Genomic DNA, 18708 nt, shown 5'->3' with positions numbered 1-18708 from the left:
AGGTGAGGAAAAGATTCCAAATGGAATGGGTCCCTTTTTGCCTACAGCCTCCTTCTAGAATCCAGGAACACAGGGGAATTGGACTAACTTTTCACTAGAGGGCTTGGGAGACCCAAATGAGCAGATGTTAGCTGTGTCTTAGAAGGGCCTCTGACACTGGGAAATTCACCAAGGATTTGGCAATCACCAGAGGCTCCTCAACTCCATTGCTTATCTCTTCTGTGGCCTGGGCTTCACACTCCTGGACCCACTATACAGCTTCCCAGCGTCTCATGGTCCTCACTGAGGCTGCCCTTTACTGGGGAAGGAAGGAGTGGCCTTTCTTCTTGGTCCTTAAAACTCCTCCAAAGGGGTCTGGGGTCAGCTGCAAGACGAAGAGCCTCTCTGGAATCTCAGCTGCTACGTGTTTAGTATTCACAGCGTGTCTCTCATGAAAACGTCCTGAGATCATTCATCAGGCACAGTACTGTGTGCCTAGCTGCTCTCCTTCAGTGTGTGTTTGTGTGTATGTGTATGTGCGTGGCCGGGACCCTCCCTCCATCTGCTGGTGAACACCCACGCCACACACCTTAACCTCCTTCCCTTCTCACCAAACCAACCGCAGGCTCCAAGCAGACCTCTGTCAGCTGTCAGATTGCGCTCTCACTGAGGTGGGCTCCCTGGGATGGGCCTGGACTCCAAGCTGCTTTCGCTCTGGTACTGGGGTGAGGCGCTTCGAGCAGGAGCAGGAGCAGGAGCAGGAGCTGAAACTCAAGGTGCCTGTGGATGTTGGCGGCGGTAACCAGGAGTGGAGCTGCAGGAAGGGCATTCCTAACAGAAGGCCAGCAGACAAGGGGCGAGAAGCAAGGTCAGGGGCCAGGGAATGGAGTCTCTCCGAAGCTAGCATTGCCGCTGCCCCTTCTCTGCAGTTCCCTCCTCCCCTCCCCCGCTAACCCCCTCCCCCCGCCTTTCCCGGGTTCACTTTAGAAATTGGCTTGCCCTCTTAGCTACCAGCAGTTCCCGGCAGAGCCCAGCCGGAACGGTCAGGTTCAAGAAGTGAGGCATCGCGGGGCTGGTGGGGAGGGGGAGGGCTGGGTTGCTAGGTCGTGTCTTGGGAGATTCCTTCCCAAATTGTCAATTTTGTGTTTATTTTTAGTTGTGACCCGAGCCGGGAGCTGCGCCTTTAAGCCGCTTTCCCATTCGGGGAAACCGACGCCAGCACTCGAGGGTCGGGTGGCTCCGGAGAGGCCCCTCTTTCTGCACTCCCCTCCCCTCCCGCCCCTCCCCTCCCCCCGCCCCCTCTCCCCTCCCCTCCCCGGCCGTCCGGCCGCCTCGCCGCCATCCGTCACCTCGCAGCCTGCCGCACTCCTGGAGCGAGAGAACGACGAGCGAGCCACGGCGATGGTGCCGCCCGCGGCGCAGCCATGGAGCCCGCCCGAGGAGCCCGCGCGCGCCGCTGCCAGCCTGCCCGCAGCCCGCCGCCTGCGGGCCAGCTCCCCGCGTCCCGGGCCAGCTGCTGCTGCCCCGCCAACCTCTGCCCGCTCCGCCGCCCGGCGCCAGTAAGCCCCACGCCCGTGCCGGGCTCGGGGGCACGGGCACCCTAGTCCCGCCGCCGTCGCCGCCGCCTCTGCGCCGCCGCTGCCGCGCCGGCCAGGCGGAGGAGGAGGAAGAAAAGCAGGCGGAGGAGGAAGGTAAGAAGCACGCTGCCTTCAGGGGGGCGCGCCCGCAGTCTCAGCCCGGCCAGGGGTGGGTCGAGGCGGGATCGTGGCGCCCCGGACCGGCTTGGCGGCCACCGGCGCTTGGGCGCCCCCGGGAGCCTGGGGCAGGGTGTGGGGGGTCGCCAAGCGTCGGGCCGCCTGGAGTTTGAGCGGGCGGGGGAACGGCCGGCTCGGTGCCCACTGGCCCGGTGAGTCGTTGGCTTGGCGGGCTCGCCTTGGCCGCCGGGGTGCAGGGTGAGGAGCCCAGCTCCGGGGAGTGCAGCGCGTTCATTATGGTGCCTTTGTGTTCGCGCCGGGGCCGTGGGCACACTTGGGAGAGCTGGCGAGATGTGGGGCCTGGGTGCTGGGAGGTGGTCACTTAGCCGGGGTGTCCGGCGAAGCCCAAGCCCCTAAGCTACCAGAAACAGCTGTCTGAAGCATGTGCGTGGTTCCCGGGGCCATGTTCACAAGCGGACACCGACGCGCACTCACACGCACACACAGCCGCACCACATTCCCGGCGCTTAATCACAGGCACCCCCATCCAAAGACGAAACACACACACACACACACACACCCCTGCACTTGCCCCCTCCTACCAGGATGCTAATAAAGCAGTTACCCAAACACATATGCAGCTACCCCCCCCCCGTGCTACTAAAACATGTACACACACACACACACACACACACACTTCCCAGCCTGGTGCTTTGGAGCTTGAAGACTGTGTATCTGAGTGTATGTATTTTCTCGGAGTGTCCCCGAGAAACTACATGACAACTGCACATTACTGCACATTCAGTACCTGCTGCTCTCCACCCCCCGCAGGGTCACCCACCCCCTATTGTGGACACCATCCCTATTGTGGACACCTCCACCAGAGCCCTTAAGAAGTCCATTCTGGGCAAAAGCGTGCTCAACTCCTGTAGTCCTGTCCCTCCACATCTCAGCAACTGGGCTTCCTGCGCACACACAAACGCACAGCGAGATCCATGCACACACATTGAAACCATTGCAGGGGCAAATGCTTGACACCTTCCCCTAGAAGCAGGTGGTACCCTCCACCTTTGCCGCTGCCACTAAAGAGTCCTTGATGACAGTGAATGCTGAATTCTACCAGACCTGCCCCCTCCCCTTGGCATCTTGGACCAGCTGCAGAGCCCTGGAGTCCAGTGGGTGGTCTCAGCATCCTGCAGCTCTTGCTGAGGGCGGGGCGTCTCTGGACTGCTGCCCAGTTGGAGAAACTGCTATAAGAGCAAGGCTCCCTTGGGGGCGCTCTTTTCGGAGTGGAGGGTGGGTGACTCTGCTGACTCAGAGTGAAGGGCCAAGTGAGTTTTCCCAGCTGGAGACTGGGGTAAACAGCACGCACACCTTGGCCTGGAGAGCCCCAGCTAGTGTGTGCAATTCAGCCAACTGAGTCCTCAGCTTGGAGACCCTGACCCCCCTTCTCTTGCGTGCCTGTAAAGCTTACTGCAGGAGAAGCAGGGGAAACCCAGTTCTCAGCTTCCTGGGAGCCTAGAGAGCTTTCCCAGGAAGCTTTTGCTGTTTCCAATGAGCAAAGGGCTCTCAGCCTCCCCGTCCCCTGCCTTTCCCTAGACCTCAACAAGACTTGACCATACTCAAACAAACATGCTGCATCTACTTACTATTATTGTTATTGCTATTATTATTATTTTGCGTGGGAGGAGACCAATTCAACCTCAGCAGCTTGGCCTGAGGATATCCTAAGGTGAAATAAGACATAATGTGTGTGTGGAGGAAGTGAGGTTAGTGGGAACAAGGAGTAGTGAGTTTGACTGGCTTAATTAAGTCAGACTGTAGCCCTTGGTAAAATCGTAACAGAGATAGCTTCCACATCAGAGCCCCTTCCTTGCTCCTGCCCTTCTCCTCTGCTGCTCCAGGCTCCTCCATGTCCCTACCCTGTCCTTAGACCAAAAGGTGGGGCTTTGCTCCCTGGTCCCTCAAATCTGATGATAGAATCCCTGCCAGGCCAAAGTGTTAATAGCTGATAGGGTTTCATTACCAATACCTCCAAAGTAACATTTGCCATTTTTAGAGGTGGCAGAGGACTGGCTCTGTTGGTGAGGCTTTCAGGCACCTGTGGCAGAACTCAGGGCAGTGGAAGTGTTGTCTGTCTGCCTCTATGTCTGGGCCCAAGTTATGCACGATGCGTTTGTGGGAGTAGAGAAGTGAGAAGGTGGGGTGTAATTATGGATAGCTTTGAGGCCCACAGAGAGGAGGTTTAAATTGATTTGAGAGGCATTTGGGAGCCCCTGCAGGATTCTGAGAAGGGAGGGGGTGTGACCTAAGCAGGAAACACTCATTACTACGTGTAGAGATGGATGTTCTCCCTCTCTGTGCTCACTGACACCCACCACCACAATTGCCTTGCAAGTGTGAGCTGAAGGCCACCAGAGAGAAGAGGCTGGCCAGTGTGTGTGGGCCACACACACAGACCCCCTCCAGGCTCCTAGCTGTGGGCATCTTGTAGATCTGTACCATCCTGCAGACTGGCTAGGCTATGGGCCTGAAATCAGCAAGTGCCCCTATAAGCAGAAGCTAGTGCTGCTGGTGGTGCTGTGACTTCAGACAGTGCAGTAGAGCCTCTGCTCCCCTGGGGAAGAGGTCTGCAGACTCCTAGGAGGCTGCAGGCCCGGTTTTGAATGAGGAGGGGACTTTCCTTCTGGTAGACATGCAGTTCAGTGGTCTTGCGACATGAGCCATGTGGACCAACTGGGGACTCTTGCCACCAATGACATTCTTTGGAAGCAGTAGTAGATTGAAAAAATGTAGATGACAGGCACAGGCTGGGCAAGACACTGGAGATGGATGGATGCAGGATAAGAGAAACACTCTGTACCTACCCACCCACTCTGCATAAATGATCAGACTCTATAGTCACCTGCCAAAGCACCCTGAGTGGGCAGCAACAGTGCAGCAGAGGAAGGATCTGTGATCTTTTGGAGCCTCCAGGCTAGCTAAAGTCACACACCGCCACCACCACCACCACTACCGCCACCACCACCACCATGTACCACTGAGGCTCGTGTAGACAACCTTGGATTCTGGGGTTTCGTGCCTTCACATAAACCCTACCAATAACTTTTATAGGGACTGGGATGGTACCCATTGCTGCTGGGTGAAGACTGAGTTTGGACAGGTCTCTGGGAAGAAGCCACACCCAAGTCAGCTTCAGCTTGTGAGGCAGCCTGGAAGCCATTAGCATTCGCAGCAGAAAACTCTGATCTGGCTCTTCTTTCAAGGACTTCTCTTTGCCTCTTTACCATAAATTCAAAAAGATAAACATTCTCTTGCATTTTCTGCAGCCAATGTGAAACACGTTCAAAATGGGCTGAACCTTGCAGTCTGCTGAGAAATCCAAGGACTAAGGGCCAAGGGTTGGGAGCATGTGAAGAGAAACACTCCCTCTTTCCTCCTTTTCTGTTCCCCCTTGGCTGAGCTGCTAAGAAATGGGCAGTGATCTTGGGGTTCTGTATTACTTCCCACCCATGACAGGCAGCACTCCCTTTTCTGAGTCCAGGGGCACCAACCTTACAGTATAACATTAAGAGCCTAGTTGGCATGCTCCTTGGTAGTCAGAAAATGAACCTGGAATAATTCCAGCACTCAGGTGGTAGAGGCAGGAAGATCTCAAGTTCAATACCCGCCTAGGGTACATTAGTGAAACCCTGTCTCAAAAAACCAAAAAGAAAAGAAAATGAATCTTGAAATTGGAGTATACATCTGAGAGTTGTAGTACACTTACGACATGGAAGCAGGAGAAGGAGAAAGAGATAGAAAGAGAGAGAGAGAGAGAGAGAGAGAAAGAGAGAAGCTACTTCTTCCTATGTGTGTGTATATGTATATGTGTGTCTGTATGTTTATGATAATGAACATGAGGAGGAACAGGTGTATGCACATCAGCAGGTTTCTCTATATACATGCCACAGCCAGTGATCTCTCTCTGAGCCTCCATGTCACTTTGGCATTAGCCATCCCTGGTTGTACTATTTAAAAGGTCTCTTTCAAAAATAGAAATAAAAGGTCTCTTTCTACTCAAATGATCCCTCCTTTTTTCTCTTTCTTATGAGTTCCTTCTACCCCTCGAATTTAGGTGTTTTCCAGCTCCTCTTGCTTCCCCCTTTCTTAATTGGCAAGGACAGATAGGCATGTTCTGGGTTTCCTCTCTTACTGCTTTTTTTTGTGGGGATGGGATTGGAACCCTGGAACTTTCACAACAAGTACCCAACCAGTGAGCTACATCTCCATCCTTCTCGTTATTGATCATTCCCACTTCTGTAGCCCAGACTTCACCCTGCTCCTGAGGTTTTCCCCTATATTTCCAGCGTCTCTTTTTTCTTTTTTTTGGTGGTACTGTGGTTTTGAACTCAGGCCCTCACACTTGGTAGGCAGGCGCTCTACCACTTTAACCATTCTGCCAGCCCTACTTTGTATTGGGTATTTTTGAGACAGGATCTTGCAAACTATTTGGCTGTTCTGGCTTCAAACCGCCATCCTCCTGATCTCTGCCTCCTGAGTACCTGTATTTCTAGCATTTTACTGAACATTTCCTATTGGATGGTCTGTCATCATCTTAGACTCAACGTTCACAAGCTCATCTCATTCTCTCAATGATGACTTGCTCTTCGGACCTTTCTTTTACCACAACCCTTCTAGTTTCCCAGACTAGAAACACAGACCACCTCTAACTACCCAGATCCACCCTACCTTCTGTCACCACCTCATGTCCACAAGGTACCAGTCTCTTTCCTCTCCCATCTGTAGTGTACACATATCTGTGAGATTAATATCCCCAAATGTTCTTTATTTATGACACTTTGGAGAGTGGCAGCTGATTGCCTGTGGTAACCTACATAGCCTGGTATTCAATGTCTTCCTTGAGTGGGCCTAAGCCTGTATATTTTTCCAACTTTATTTCTCATTTTTTGTCCATATCATTGATTCTCAAATTTCAATATGTCTCAAAATCACTTGAGGGAACTTGTTCTTCTTTTTTTTTAATCTATAGTGCTATTTACTTACCTAGTCCATGACTTCTCACTGCTAAGTAATATTGCATAGCATATATTTATCTCATTTTACCATTCAGTTTACAAAAAAATGAATTAACACCATGTTTCTGCTCCTTTTTACAACAACTCACTGAAGAGATGTTTGTCCTTGTCTCCACCTCTGCATCTCTCTTTCTCTCTTTTTTTATTCATTTATTCACATGTGCATACATTGTTTGGGTCATTTCTCCACACTGCCCCCCTCCCCACCCCTTCCCTCCTTCCACCGGGAGGGAACTTGTTCTAATGCAGCTGCCCGAGCTTCTGATTCAGTAAGTCTGGGAGCTGGAGTCCAGGAATGTGAATTTTAACAAGCTCCCCCCAAGTGGTTCTCATGTACTTGGCCTACTTGAGAAACACAACTCCCATGGACCCCCAACTCCAGTCAAGTTTCTTTCCTTAGGGTCTCCTAAGCATACCTTTTGTACATTTTTTGCATCTGTGCTTTTATTCATGCCATCCTTCTCGCCAGGAATGCCATCTCCTCTTTGCCTAGATAACTCTCCTATCCAAATACCACCATCCCTCAACTCTACATGCAAATTCACCTTCTCCCTGAAGTCTTCTCTCATCATTCTGGACTGAAGCAATCTCTCTCTCCTCTGAATTCCTCTGATACTTACTGTCTCTAAAACACATTTGGCAAGTACATCACTGAGACACTTCACTAGTATTGCTTGAATCCTCTATGCATCTATTCTTGACACTCAAGTAGAACTTCTCATAGGTGTTTGTCTTATCTACATTATAAGTTCAATGAAGGAAAGTGCATGATGTTTTTCATCTTTTTTATCCCTGTAGTACACAATGCTCGATAAATGTGTTGAATTGGATTGAATATTTATCGATTCATATGAGTTAGGGATTCTGTTACATCTCTTTCTACACCTTAGCTCAATAAACATTTCTTAAGCATCTATTACATGTGAGGCACTGTGGTAGCTTCTGTGGAAAATCTAAAGATGAAGGAGGTTCTTTGTTCTCCTCATTCTTGGTCATCTTTCTGTTTGCAGAGCTTAGTGCATAGAAGCCGTATTTAAATAATTACTGAGTGAACAAATGAATGAATGTGTAAGTGAAAGAATGGAATTCAGACAAATAACTGGAGCAAGGACATAGGCAGTGTGACATAGAGAAGTGGGATAGGTGTGGTGGAAGTCAAGGCTAGGAAGGTAGCCTTGGGAATAGTGGATGAATACTGTTTTTATTCTTTATGAATATTTTCAGCCTCAAAAAAGAGAAAATAGCATAATAATAATATCCACATGCCCACTATCACATTAAGTAATTCTCACTTCTCAGGACTTTACCATATTTGCTTCATCTATTCTTTTTCTTTTACTGAAGGAATTGAGAACTTCCAACATCAACCGTATTGTTTCATCCCTAATGCATCTCTTAAAAATGGACATTTTTCTCACATAATCACAGCACCATTAACACATTTAACAAAAGTAACAATAATGTATTTGTATTTATCCATTACCCAGCCTTAATCAAATGTCCTCAATTGTCTCAAAAGTTGTTTTATAGTTGGCTTATTTGAATCAAGAGCCAAAATAGTTCTACACATTACATTTGGTTCTTCTGTCTTCTGTCCTTCAACAACCCCCTCTCTTTGACTTGTTAGAGAAATTAGGCCAATTTTTCTGTACAACATTTCAAATTCTGCTCCTTTATTATCCTGTTTAGTCTTTATTGTCATTTAACTTGTTCTGCTGTCCCCTGTATTTCCTATAAATGGAAGTTAGCACTGAGCTTGGCTAGATTCACATTTCTGGTTTTCATTTTTTGTCCTTTTTCCCCCTTTGCTAGTTTGATTAAAAGGGAATGATCCTGGAGGCATGAAGACCAGTTAGGAAGCCGTTACAAATAGAAAGAAGAAGATGTGTTCATGGATTTAGAGGTAGAAGAAACCTGATTTACCTACCAAGTGAATGTGTAGGTAAGGATGGAGGAAGAATAAAAGACAGTATCAAGGCTTTGAGTCTGCCTAACAGGTAGAGTAATGATGCCATCACCATATGTGAAAGATGGCTTTTTAATGAGAGCAGCAGGAGTCAGGGTTATATTAAAGGAGAAACTTCTCACAGTAAGAAGCTATGGTTTTTTCCAGATAACTATCTTTCCTCCCAAAAAAATTTGTGATCAGTAGTATAGCTAGGATATTTGGGCCCTCTGGAGAAAAACTGGGGAAGGGACTCCTTATTTTCTAACTATCCAATTAAATTTCCAGCCCCAGAACCTTGAGAGGAAGGATAGTATGTATACTCTGGACAGAGAGAAAGTAATGGTGCAGATCAGCCTACTGTCCCATATATGCATGGGTTTCTGAGTCACTGGGCTTGGGTAGAGGGGTAGAGGATGCCCAAGCTTGGGATTTCTATGAGCCAAAGAGCATAGCTCAAGACCCAAGACTTTCCTTGAAATCACCAGAAGTCTGCATCCCACACTTGCTTCTCTATCCCATATGGAGCCTGTGTGGGCCCTCAGTGGATCGTAGCAACAGTGTTTCTGACAAGGTCAAAAATTGCCCAGCAGCCTGAGAATATTCACTGGGCTCCATGAAAACCCCAAGATTATTTAATCACTGCAAAAGAACTTGCCTAGGCTGTTGAATCAGCTCAGGTGAGAGCTACTCTCATCTCCACCCTATCATATTCTCATTCATTAAAAAATCCTTCTCTCCCTCTCCCTTCCTCCAGCTCATCTTTCTTCTTGCTTTCTCTTCAGCTCCTCCCCTCCCTGCTCTGTCTCTTCCAGCATACATTTATTCTCTGGAGTTAATCAAACACTGGCCCCTGCAGCCCATTGTGTCTCAGATTGATCACTTAAGCAGCGTTATTGATCGCCCAGAAAACCTTAGGAGGTGGGAGGGTTCAGGAAGCTAGGATCTGGCAACAGATTGGCTGCCTAGGCCTCTCTGGGCAGCCTCAGCTCCTCTGCTGCCTGAACATTTTTTGAGAAAGGGGAGGGCATGCATGGAGGAGATCCTTCGAGAGTCTTCATTTGTCTCATCCTTTCTTCATTTTAGAGGTAAGGCATGCAAACAGAAGCCTATTCAGCACTCGTGGGTCTAGCCCTAAGCTCATGTTATGGTGAGAAGGGGAAAGCAAAGGCTCTGCTCTTTAGAGGTTCATAATTTAACAGACAAATAATACTTATTCATATGAAGCAACTAAGAATAATACATGATAGAAAACAATTAGATGGCACATTATTTGCTCTAAATAGCAAAGCACCACAGGGATTAGGTGGTCAGAGAGAACAAGGATATGGGCTGGAGCAGAGGGAGAAGACTTTCCAGAAGATGTTGAACTTGACTTAGCTTTTGTATACAATGTGTGAGATTGAGATTGGTGATTAGAAAAAGAGCAGGCTTCCAAGGAGGAAGCACTAGGTGGGGAAAAGATTGCAGGTAGGGACGATCAAAGAAGGTTCAAGAAGGGTCTGAAGAGGTCCGACTAGAGGAGAAGGTGGGTGTGAGGCACTGTGGGGGGAAATGCATGGCTGGGTAAAGGGACACCCAGATTTGGAGGGCCTCTGCTGTCAAATGGAGGAGTTTGGATTGGGGAGACCCTGAAGGACTGTTGGACAGTTACATACCGTGCTGTTAACTAGGATGGCAGTGAGCTAATCAGTTAACCATTCCAAGGAACAGATTTGTATGGCAGCCCTCAATGCTGTGACTGAAAGAGTGAGCAGTGAGAAACTGGCTGCAGAATCCAGTGGAGATGATGGCTAAGCTGGGATGCTGAGCACTGTGTCCCCCAGCAGGGAGGCAGGGCTGCCTTGGTCTGGGCTGTTTCAAGGCCTCTGGGAGCTGTTGGGAGTAGAGAGACATCTTTCAATTTCTCTGGTAGAATCAGTTTGAAAACTCCTGTGAGCACTTGGGAATCATCCCAGTGGAGGTCACACCTGTGCCTGGGTATGGCAAGAGCTACCGCAGCACTTTGCCACCAGCTGGAGCCCTGGTGTTCCAGCTGGTATGGAGAACTAAGTGGGGAGTCCACAGGTAGGTGGGAGGGTGATGGTAGAGGCCTGTTCATTTGTCTCCCCCACTAGCTCTGTCCTCCCTGCCCAGCCAGTTGAATGTCAACTCTGGGCAGGTGTCTATGCCAAGTCTCTCAGCCCTGGTTGGTGGAAATAGAAAACTGCAGATAAAGGATATGTGTGAGATTTTAGCCCCTTTTTACTGGCTCTTGTGGTAAAGTATGACTTCTTGTAAAGATGAATGAGTGAAGCAGGTGTGCCCTGGCTGTGGGCTCCTTACCACCAAGGGAGTTCTGCTCTGGGGGTAGGACCACCCAGTCAAATAGCCCTCTCTTTGCTTGTGATCCAAATCCACTGGGGAAACAGAGAACCAGATGGCTAGATTGGTGGATGAACACACACACACACACACACACACACACACACCGCATAGTCTGTCAACCAGCAGCCTCCAGCACTTCCCTGCTAAAGATTTCTGTTCCACCTTCTGGTTGCTGATTTGAGGTAGGGGTGACGGTTGGGAGGAGAGTGGCTGAGAAGTGGGCAAGTGTCCAGAATGGAAAAATGCTTATGCAGGTGGGGGATTTTAAAGAGGAAACACAAGTCACTGACTAAGGTGGATGGCATATTTACTGCCCTTCTCGTGGAAAAGCCCACTGAAGGCAGAAAGAAGAGGGCATGTCGTCAACTGGCTTAGAAATCAACCAGGTAAGTGTCAAGATGTCTGATTTGGAAATCTGTACCCACTGTTTCTCTCCCAGGTCTTGTCTTTGGTCTATACCTTTTTCCTGACAATAATTGTTCTCTTTATCATCCTACTTCTCACCTGGATCCAAGAAAATTAGTTTCAGATGCTTCACCGTGGACACAGGAGAAACTGAGTTATCCGGATGATTTTTAGATGAGTCTTGCGCTTGATCCTGTATCATCATGGCCAGAAGTCTGCATGTTGCTTTTGTGGGCGGGGGCTCAGAAAGCCAGCCCGCTCCCAGGGCTGACAGGGGTGCTGTGTGTTGCACTGGCTTTGTTGTCACCATCAGTGAAATCGTAGAGAATTCAGGTATGATTAATAAAGCGAGTGTTGTTCCATATTCATCTCGTCACCTACAGTCAAGCTGTAATCTTTCTAATATGTAGGGAAATCACTCACTGACAGAGAAAAAGGAGGGGGACCTTTAAACAGATGCACCAGCCTGCTGCTGCCACACAGTTTAGAGACTCACCTGCAAAGTCCAAATCAAATTTGGTGGTTGGGTCTGCTTTTTTTTTTTTTACCTTACCTCCTTTAGATGTTTCTAGACTTATTCTAAAAATAGCTTGTCCTGCTTTGGAATTCTAGGTTATTGCAGGAAATCATCAGGCCTGGCCTTCAACCCAAGCTTTATCCATTTCATTGTTACCTTTAAGGACATTTCCTCTTTGGGGTTTACCATCATTTCAAATTCACCACAGCTAGCCAGGTGCCTGTGGCCCACACCTGTAATCCTAGCCACTTAGGAAACTGAGATTGGGAGGAGTGAGTTTCAAAGCCAGCCTGGGCAAACAGTTCACAAGACCCCCTCATCTACAGAATAACCAGAGCAAAATGGACTGGAGGTATGGTTCAAGTGGTAGAGCACCTGCTTTGCAAGCACAAAGCCCATAGTTCGAACCCCAGTCCCACCTAAATAAATAAATAAATAAATTCACCATAGCTAAATCCAAACCGTAGATCTCCTTTCCATCCTTTCCCTCTGCTGTTCCTCAGCCCCTACCACTCTTTGCTGTTACTGTTACATCACTTTTTTTAAGGCAGAGTCTCACTGTATAGCTCAGGCTGGCCTTGAACTTACTTTGTAACCCAGACCAGCCTGGGTTACAGGCCACCTCGGCCTTCCAAGTGCTGGGATTACAGGTCTATGCCACCATGTCTGACTTCCATCACTCTTTCAGTAGCCCAAGGGCTGAGCCCAGGGCTCAACCCCCTACCCTCTACAGTCAGTTCCTACTCCCTGCCCTCTACAGCCAGTCACTCCTATGGCTTTGCAGTTCATCTCTCAGAGGTGCCTCATGAATCCACCCTTTTTGACCATTGGCACTGCCATCATAGACCAAGCTCTCATAACCTCATGCCCGGATTACTGCCGCAGACGCCTAACTGGTCTCTCTGCATCCAGCCTCCCCCTCCCTGACAAGTGGACCTTCAATTCTGTTGTCAAAGGAATCTCCTTAAAACATCTCTCCTCATGTCACTTCCTGCTCAAGAGTCTATACCAGTGCCCTTTTGCTTACTGTACCAGAAAGACGCTCTTTTCCCTGGGACCCAAAGCCTGCCTTCTACAAGCTTCTACTATATAGTGAGATATATATGATTTGCTCTGGTTTGAATATGGTTTGAGTGTGTCCCTCAAGGGCTCATATGTCAAAATTTAGTTCCCATTGTGAGGTATTAAGAGGGCAGAAACAACCTGACTGTGGTGTTAAAGGTAGGGCCTTTGGAACTTGATTAGGATTAGGTAAGGTCATTAGGGCAGAGTCCTCATGAGTAAGTACTGATGGCTTTATGAGAAAAAGGAAAGAGACCAGAAACACGAGTGCATACACACACATTCATATGCACATTCTCTGTCTCTTGCTATATGATATACTGTGTCACCTCAGGACTCTGTCAGCAAGAAGGTCATTACCAGATATGAACACTTGAACCTCCAGAACTGTGAACTAAATAAGCCTATTTTCTTTACAAAGTATTCTTCCTCAGGCATTTTGTTATAGTAATAGAAAACAGATTAATACTACATATTAGTATTATTTAAAAAATCGTTCTGTCTCACTTATTTCTGACCTCCAAGGTCCCCTAGTCTTCCTCGTCTCCTTAACTCTACTTTACCTCATTCAGTGCTTACTCCTCTCTCTATAGTTACCTTCCTTCTGTTCCCCCATGCTGTAAATCCTTCAATCACATCCTCTACCTAACAAGCCAAATCCGGCATGTGCTATGAAGCCACAATTTCTCCTCTTTCCAGAATCCAACCCCATCTTTCCACCTCAGTTCATCTCATATTGCTTCAACTTTCTGTGGGTTCACCTTTCTTCCCAGCTAGGGAGTACCTTTTATTCACAGATCTTCCAAGACAGAGCTGGACACACGCTGCAGAGTCTCAACAAACACTGTTGCTAGCTGGAGAATGATATGGGTTGTACTGTTCAGACTGCTTCTCTGCCCAAAGCTGAGGAAAAAAAGCGCCCATACTTCAGCAGCAGAGCTGGAGGTTTCATTCCCTGTGCAGTTATGGCTTGGCAACTTCTTCTTGATCCCCTTGCAATGTTGTTCCTTTACCCCTTTAGGAGGCCCATGGCTTCAAGGCTGAGTGAGAGCTTTCCTTCATCCTAGTGGCCAGAATGAGCTTTTCCTATCTGTTGGCATTAATTGACAAGAATCTACAGTTGTCTCCTTCATCCATCATATTAAATGGAAATCTCTCATCCTGCCTGTGTTAGCTTACCATCATTATAATGAAATACCTAAAGCAATTCACTTATAAAGAGAAAATGTTTATTTACCTCATGAGAGTCCAGTCTAAGATTGGGTAGCTCCACTGCTTTTGGTGTCTGGTCAGGGTGGCACATCATGAAGAAAGCATGTGGAGGAGCAAACTGCTCACATCATGAGCCAACATGCCAAGAGAGAGAGGAAGAGACATGGAGAGGGAGTCTCACCACCTCTTCCAGGGCATACCTCCAGTGATCTAAGGACCTCCCATAAGGCCCTACCTCTTAAAAGCCTACAGCATCTCAATACTGCCACCTGAGAACCAAGCCTTAACATATAGACCTTCAGGGGACACTACCCATATTTGAAACCATAGCACTACCCTTGAAGGCTCATCTGCCAGCTCATTTGCCTTCCCTTCTTCATCTCACTAAGGTGTCTCCTGTGTTTTCCCTGATTAACCCTCTGACCTTAGCCAAGCCACAGCTATAGTGTGCCACATCCCCCAGAGTTACTCACTACCTGCCACTGCTTACCCTGCCCCAGGCAGTACTCAGCCTGGTCCCTCTACATAAACACTGCCCCATGTGTCTCACCATTCAGGTTCATGACCCCCATTAACATGTTCTGCCATTGACCTCAGACTCAGTCTGCAATCTTTCGGGTACTTGTGTAATCATTTTGTTTAAAAATATTAATATGTACTTGCTATTATATTATTATATAAAGCATCCCCTGCTAGTTCCGCTCTGAGCTCTAGAAACAGCATTAGGCAGAAAGTGTACTCTGGAATCAGCCTTACACTTACTGAAACCCACTTTACCATCTCAAAGATGTATTTTTAACACTTCTGAAATGGAGATGCTTCTTACTATCCATAGTGTATTGTTGTTTAATTGGCAGCATTTTTTTCTTTCTTAAGGAAACCTGAAAAACTGTTGCTTCTTACAGCTGGTAGTATCTTAGAGTCAATGAAATGCAGTACTAAGTTACTTAACCTGTCTGAGGCCCAATCCCTTTATCTGCAAAATACCTGCCTCAGAGGGCTCTGTTGTAAGGATGGAAAGATAATATTTATTTAGCACTTAGCACAGGGCCAACACGTTGGTGGAGTCTCAATAAATGTTAGCCATTATAATTCCCCAACTATATAAACTAGAAACCCCTCAAGGGCAGGGCCATGCTTTTTTCCCTTTCTAGCAGATGGTTTGCTGTGCAGGGTGGAAAAACCTTCCCCCTCCAAAAATATCTTCTTTGCTAGACTGCCAAACAGCAGAAATTTCAACATTAATCACTCCTTTGAGTTAAGGCATTATCTCCAGACGACCTCTGTTAAAATGCAAATATGTCACTTGGGAAGGTAAGGCATTAATTCATTAGCATTCATGATCCCATTAGGGCAGATTAGTTTATCAGATTAACTAGCTGTCACCAGGCAAACCCTGAGAGCCCTGGGAAGAGGGCTATTAGGATGGGAAGACCTAGGGTATGACAAGTGGAGTGAGGGGCAGGCCGGCCAGAGCTTGGGGCCACCTCCCATCTGGTCTTGCCATTTAGGGTTTGTTTACGGGCAGGATTGTGACTCTGATCTGGAATAAACTAGAAAGGATCTCAATGACATAGACAGAAATAAATGTGGGTGGAAGGAACTACAAAGTCAGAAGGGACCTTAGAGACCATCTAGTCTACTCTCCCCTTCGGATTTATAACTCTCACCAGCAGAGCATTATCTATGTCTTAAGGCCACCCATTCCATTGTCAAATGTGTGTGTGATTGAGACAGGATCTCACTGTGTACCCTAGGTTAGCCTCGAATTCACGACCCTCCTGCCTCCACCTCCCAAGTGCTGAGATTACAGGTGTGCGCCAACCACCATATCAGGCAGAACATTTTTTGGCATGGAGTTGAAAGCAACCTTTCAGTAACTTCTTTCTTCCCTCTTTTGGCAGCCCTTTTAAACTCTTTGAATGTAACTAACATGTTTCCTCAACTCTCTCTTATGATTTTTATTTCATTGTAGGGAGCTAAATGTACCCAGTTTGCTCAGTGATTCCTTTGGTGATGTGACTCCACAGCTGAGCTGCCTAACCTGGAGGTCTATGAACCTCCTGAAATTTTATGTACAATATTGGCTGTTGTCCATACGTGTCTTGCCTCAGGGGACATAGCTCTCCACAGTAGTCCAGGACCTACAGGAGCATCCAGCTTGTTGCCCTTACAGCGTATTAGTCACTTTCTTTTGCAACACTCTGGTCTGTGAGGCTGCCTCTTAGGGGTTCTTTCCCCAGAGGTGAGTGTAGTACTTCTGGGGGCTCTGAGCAGCACTGAGCACAGTAGCCATCTTGCTTTTATTAGCAGCCAGATGCTCAAGTTCTCACCTTTGCAGAGCTTTCAGTTTAATGGACGAGAACATCTTGTTCTTAGGTAGCCGACCCTTCCCAGGCTTAAGTCATCTTATTCAAAAGAGCGCCTCTGTGTCCATTCCCACCCAGGTCACCAGGTTGAAGAACATCTCAGCTATTTCAACGGCACTAGTAGAGGTCCCCACCCATCAGGCCACTTAGTGGACTAGCAAAGGAGCAGCGTGACTGGGCATAGCCCTCTACTTTTCTCCAGTGTCCCCATCTTTCTAATCTGTACACTGTAAAGTGGTGATAGGTTCACATACCCAAATGAGAGAAGCCAAAGAGAAGATCAGGGCACAGTTAGCCTTTCTTGAAGCAGCTGGCTCAGAGAACTTTCCAGAATGGAGTTTGGGGGACTGCTGGTAACAGCAGAGAACAAAGTTACAGAAAGTCAAATGATTTGGGAAGAACATGAGTTTGGCATGAGAAATAGTCTTCCAGACTCAGCACACAAAAACTACATGGTAGAGGAGGCACCTGAGATCTATAGATAGAAGCAGGCCAGTTGATAAGGAACAACCACCCATAGTATGTGACATGAGACAGGCCTAACCCCAGGGTCCTCTCAAGGGTCACTGTATCCTCCCTGTGGTTTAATAGTTGATCCATTGTAACAGTCACTGACTTTTTCAACTGTGAGGGTGCCTGGCTTTTCTACCATTACAATCGTTCAGCTTTTGGTATTCAGAACTTTTGTGAAAATGCAACTGAGTTATCTGAGTTATTGTGAAATACAACTGAGGGGAAATACTTCAAATAAAACACTAGTCCTGTAAGCTACTATACCTCCTCCCACAAGATTTTTGAGGCAAATGTTGGAGAAATGCTGTATACCTTTCTTAGAGCTTCAAAGGGTATTTCTTTCCTGCTGTAAAGAAACCTGCCAACATCACATAAGGCTTCTAATATGTATTTGACCACGGATTACCATCCTCTTTCAATATTAACACCCCCATTACAGCTTTGGAGAATGCAGCTTTTAGCCACAACCCCCCCCCACCATTTCATGCCTGGGTACACAAATGTCTCATTGTACCCAACGTTTTGCAGAAATGGGACCACAGATTTTGCTGTGAGAAGTTTGTATAAGACTCTTAGAACAGGGAGAAAGCCCAGGAGTGTGGGAGAGGAGAAGGGTCCTTAAAATAGAGGTGAAAACTAGACAGGGGATACTGGAGACCAGCTCCCCACACCTCATAGTTTTGCCACTTGCCAGCTCCAGTCAATGCCATGCTCCTGGCTCTGAGCCAACAATGAACAGAGCAGAGTAGCTTTGGCCAAGCATGGACCCTGCAGGGCCATTTGTGGTCATTGGCTTCTCAGCTGGGGCCTTTCCACTTTCATTCCTTGCCCCACTGCTCTCCATTTCCCTCGCTGGGCCTCTGGTGCATTTTCAATTTCTCAGTCTACTAGTTGATCCATTTCATTTGAGTCTTGTTCTTTCCTCTTCCCTTCCACTGCAGGGACTGAGGAGTCCTTAGGGTTGGCTGCTGCCAAAGGGAAGAAGGAGGTGGGGCAGGAGAGGAAGCATGGCCTCTTCTGCAGGCATGGGGTAAAACTATGTGTTTCCTGGGCCCTCTGAGCAGAAATGGGCCCTTGTATAACCACTGATGGATCCTGGGGAGGTACCATCAACACCTCCCACCTGTCACCAGGAGAATCTAGGAGTTGCCAGTCAGAAAGGCCTGGGATGGTCTTTCTCAAGGGGACGAGGCTAAAGGAGTCAGGCTGAGAGCTATTGAAGTTGACTCAGGTTTGAGGTGTGTGTAGGAGTGTGTGTGCATGTATCCATGCATACATGCATGCATGTGTGTGTGTGTGTGAGAGAGAGAGAGAGAGAGAGAGAGGAAAGAGAAGGTCTGCACATGTATCTCTGCACATGCCTGTGTGTGAAGGTAAACTGGCAAGGTTGTTGAATTTTTCCTGACTGAGGAGGCCTAGGGGACACCTGGGCCTTTGCAGCAGTACATCAGGATCACAGAGGTGACTTGTCAGTAGAGAGAAGGAATACAGTCTCTATACTGCAATAGCCTTTTCGTCACCAGTGAAACAGATGAACTGCGGGAACATGGAGCAGGCTCATTGCTTT

The 18708-nt window shown here is 47.8% G+C and overlaps 1 protein-coding gene across 2 annotated transcripts in view; it reads left to right on the top strand.

Moving 5' to 3' along the window:
• Positions 1-1460: 1460 nt before the first annotated feature.
• The window catches only part of Frmpd3 (FERM and PDZ domain containing 3), a 133763-nt gene continuing 116515 nt past the window's right edge, over positions 1461-18708 (top strand). For both annotated transcript variants that reach the window (XM_074062644.1, XM_074062646.1), the window contains exon 1: positions 1461-1670. The gene's annotated coding sequence lies outside the window, so the exon portion shown is untranslated. The remainder of the gene's footprint in view (positions 1671-18708) is intronic.

The sequence above is a fragment of the Castor canadensis genome, chromosome X (genome assembly GCF_047511655.1).
Source record: "Castor canadensis chromosome X, mCasCan1.hap1v2, whole genome shotgun sequence".
NCBI lineage: Eukaryota > Metazoa > Chordata > Mammalia > Rodentia > Castoridae > Castor > Castor canadensis.
This window is presented reverse-complemented; position numbering and strand designations above follow the sequence as displayed.